Raw genomic sequence first — 4,335 nt, 5'->3', positions numbered from 1 at the left:
CTGTAAGCCACAGAGTGCAGCCAAAAAAACAACAAAACAAAACCCAGCTTCTCCTTTCAGGTATACATGTCTAGAAAGTTCTGAAGGAAACTCCCCTGCCCCAAATGCCCACCAACCACTTCCCAAGGCCATCTAGAATGCTCCTCACTCTCGTTCCTGTAGTGAAAGTGAAAGCTGCTCAGTCATGTCTGACTCTTTGTGACCCCATGAACTGTACAGTCCATGGAATTCTCCAGGCCAGAATACTGGAGTGGGTAGCCTTTCCCTTCTCCAGGGGATCTTCCCAACCTAGAGATCAAACCCAGATCTCCTGCATTGCAGGTAGATTCTTTACCAGCTGAGCCACCAGAAAAGCCCAGGGTCCTGTTGATCCTACTTCTAACTGGGATGTTTTAGACTTGCTGTTCCCAAAAGCCAGGTCTTGCCCCCTTTCCTTTATTTCATTCTAGAGTCACTACCCCCTTGTTTTTACTGTTTCAGTGCCTGACGTTGGTGCAAGTGAGTTGAAAAGATTTTTTTTTTTTTTTTTGGAATATATTATAGGAAAGGTGAGTGGCAGCTGCAGGTATTATGCTGGCCTGTGCTGTCAGTGTCTTTCCAAGTTCTTCTTGCATGCAGTGGGAGATCCCATGGCCACAACAAGCCACAGCCCTTGGAATGGAAAGGTCTTTATGATAGGACTGGCCATGGAGAAGAAAACCACGTCTGCCTATATGTAGTACATGCACTAGGTCACTTCGATCATGTCTAACTCTTTGTGACCCCATGGATTGTAGCCCACCAGGCTCCTCTGACCATGGGATTCTCCAGGCAAGAATACCGAAGTGGGTTGCCACGCCCTCCTCCAGGGAATCTTCCTGACCCAAAGATCAAACCCACGTCTCTTACGTCTCCTGCGTTGGCAGGTGCGTTCTTTACAACTAAACTACCAGGGAAGCCCTTAAGCTGGTATAAATGATGGGCTTCTCTATCAAGGCTGATCCTGATTTTCTCTGTCCCTGGACTCTTCATTGCAGTTGAGAAGGCCCAATGGTACAGAAAGCCTGTTATAAGTTTTTATGAAATATTGTGGTAGACATTGATTAGATTGTCCATCCAGCACCCTTTCCCAGGGTTTGCCTCCCCACCACTCCATGCTTCTGGCATACCACCAAGTGGTGCCTACAAAGCCCTTCTGCTTGCTGGATATATCAATAATTTATTGATCTTCATCTTTCCCTGGTATTTTTGGAAATGAGACTGAAAGAGATAAAAAGATTTGTTGATTCAGTGAGATATGCAGGAATATTTTTTGTTGTAGAAATAAGTTTAAATTAGTTTTCTGATGTTTTCAGTCAAAAAAGTCCTAACTTTTAACTGATATGTTCAGTTCAGTTCAGTTCAGTCACTCAGTCATGTCCAACTCTTTGCGATCCCATGAATCGCAGCACACCAGGCCTCCCTGTCCATCACCAACTCCTGGAGTTCACTCAGATTCATGTCCATCGAGTCAGTGATGCCATCCAGCCATCTCATCCTCTGTCATCCCCTTCTCCTCCTGCCCCCAATCCCTCCCAGCATCAGAGTCTTTTCCAGTGAGTCAACTCTGCATGAAGTGGCCAAAGTACTGGAGTTTCAGCTTCAGCATCATTCCTTCCAAAGAAATCCCAGGGTTGATCTCCTTCAGAATGGACTGGTTGGATCTCCTTGCAGTCCAAGGGACTCTCAAGAGTCTTCTCCAACACCACAGTTCAAAAGCATCAATTCTTCAGCACTCAGCCTCCTTCACAGTCCAACTCTCACATCCATACATGACTACTGGAAAAACCATAGCCTTGACTAGACGGACCTTAGTCGGCAAAGTAATATCTCTGCTTTTGAATATGCTATCTAAGTTGGTCATAACTTTCCTTCCAAGGAGTAAGCGTCTTTTAATTTCATGGCTGCAGTCACCATCTGCAGTGATTTTGGAGCTCAAAAAAATAAAGTCTGACACTGTTTCTACTGATTATATGTACATACACACAAATACACACACACAATCATGCACGCATACACCGTTGGCTTTCTCCTCTAAGCTGTCTTATATCATATCCTCCCTGCCCTTGGTTCTAGTAAATGGGTTTTGGTAACCAGGGAAACAGTCTTGATTCTCAGCCCTTGGGGATTAAGGAAATGTCTCCAGTAAAGACAGAACTCAATGCCCTGCTCTTTGGATGAGCTTACAATCACCAATCTCACCTCTCCTTTATACGTTTCTTCTCTTGCCTGCAGGACTTTGTCATCCTTCTGATGTTGGGGCTTCCCTGGCAGCTCAGAGGGTAAAGATGTGCAATGTAGGAGAACCAGGTTGGATCCCAGGGTTGGGAAGTTATCCTGGAGAAGGAAACAGCAACTCACTTCAGTATTTTTGCCTGGAAAAATTCCATGAACAGAGGAGCCTGGTGGGCTATAGTCCATGGGGTCACAGAGTTGGACAAGACTGAGTGACTAAAACTTTCTTTCTGATGTTAGCTGAATTTCAGCCAGAAACTGAATTGACCATGCTTTCTTTGTTAGATTTCAGATAAATCATTATAGATGAACTAGATACAGGGTCAGGAGCCATTTGATAGGCAGTTTCAGGCTCAGGAGAAACTATGATACTAACACCCTCAAAGACACTGGTTCAAATACTTGGTTCAAGTACTACGTCAGTAGTGGGCTAGCCTTGGTTTCCCAGTCCTCATTGATCTGGAGGTAAGAGGACTATGAAGAAAAGAGTGTTCAAGAAAATCCTAACCCCAACCAGGCAGCCAGCTGAAAACCTACCTGTAGTTGCTCAGCAACCTACCTGAGCATTCCTATTGTAATAACTATACTTAGAGTTCAGATAAACATATCCCTTATTTAAGTGGCATATAGTTAGAAGGAATAGCTCTGAAGAACCAGGATTTAGACATGACTTTTTGCAATTCAACACTTCTTAAAGAAGGTACAGTCAACTCTAAGAGGACAATTCCCTTCTGTGAATTCTCATAATTCCTGGAGGTTTTTCCTCTTCCACAAACAGACTGAAATGAATGACAGGTTTTTCTCTTTCTAATGATTTAAAGTATTGCTAAGTTTGCATTTTGGTCTACCGTTTGTAAATATTATCTAATAGCCTTCTTCTAAGCCTAAAGAAGCATACTGAAAGATTGAAGAAAATATTCAGAGTTTAATAGTGATAGTCTTTGCAGACCTGGTATAATTTCAGTGTAATTTCATAACTGGGAAAGGATTCACTTGTAACAGTTATGTCCTAGGCTCCAAGTGGCACGTTGCTGTGAAACGCTGGAGAATCAATGCCTTGACTGCATCTACAAACCCAAAAGTCATTTCGTCCTATAGTAATGGCTCTTTTCTGTATTTGCTCATCCCGTATTCCATGAATTGGGATAGCCTAGTTGAAACTCTTAGATATCATGCCATAGTAACTCCAGGTCCATTGTCCACATAAGATCTGTGCTACCTTGTGGGTAACATGAGTTACAACCTGAAAGTTCTCTCCCGATTTTAACAAGATGTGGGTTCTTGCAAAGTGAAGGGCTTTTGGCTCTTCATGTGACACCACCCCTACTTACAATGTCAGGAAGTTATCTTTAACTCCACGCCTGAGATACTGGTATTTATAATACACTAAACCTGGTGACAAGTAGTTAATATTGTGAGCGTACAGTGTACTTCAATGCTTTCTCTCACTGTTTACTGCAGAAAGGACCCTGGGAGAATTTTTATTCAGTCTATCCAAAGGACTACATGGGATAGCAGCTTGTCCTAGTGTTTCCGTGAGTTTGTTCTTGGGCCATTTACTAGATTCTTTCCTCCATGAATGTATCTAATATCCCTGGTTCCCTCTCAGAAATATTAACAACATATCATATGTAATTTGTTTTGAATATTGTTCAAAAGGCATTATTATTATTACTTATTTTACCCAGATAGCACTCATTCATTTAACAACTGGCTTGTAGCAAGAGTGGATACATGAGCCCAAAGATTAAGGGACAGTTCTACCTAAGGGTAGACATCACTGAATATGAAAACATTCAACTAAATTTACAGACACTCAAATACATTGCTGTCATAAGATATTGCTAAGCCTTTTCCTTCTCTTCTCCCTTTTATGAGGAAATGAGAGTGTAACAGGCAGGAAGGCTAGGGGTCTCCAAACGGAGGAAATAGGCTGCAAGTGTTAGACATTTTTTTATCTTTCTCTTAAGCGGCAGGAGGAAACAAACTACAAGTGTCGGATTTTTTCCACCTTCTCTACAAAATTAAAAGAAGGTTTGTTTTAAAATTCTGTGTTCCACCTGAATTTAACTTTTCTCAAAA

General features: G+C 42.2%; 1 non-coding gene across 1 annotated transcript; it reads right to left on the bottom strand.

Annotated features, from left to right (window-relative positions):
* Positions 1 to 535: 535 nt before the first annotated feature.
* On the bottom strand, positions 536 to 666 carry LOC120878294. Its single transcript, XR_005724502.1, has one exon. It is a non-coding gene; the product is annotated as a small nucleolar RNA SNORA44 (small nucleolar RNA).
* Between the last annotated feature and the right edge of the window lie 3,669 nt (positions 667 to 4,335).

The sequence above is a fragment of the Oryx dammah genome, unplaced genomic scaffold (assembly GCF_014754425.2).
Source record: "Oryx dammah isolate SB20612 unplaced genomic scaffold, SCBI_Odam_1.1 HiC_scaffold_18, whole genome shotgun sequence".
NCBI classification, from domain to species: domain Eukaryota; kingdom Metazoa; phylum Chordata; class Mammalia; order Artiodactyla; family Bovidae; genus Oryx; species Oryx dammah.
Note: the sequence above shows the minus strand (reverse complement) of the source record. Positions and strands in the feature narration are given on the sequence as shown.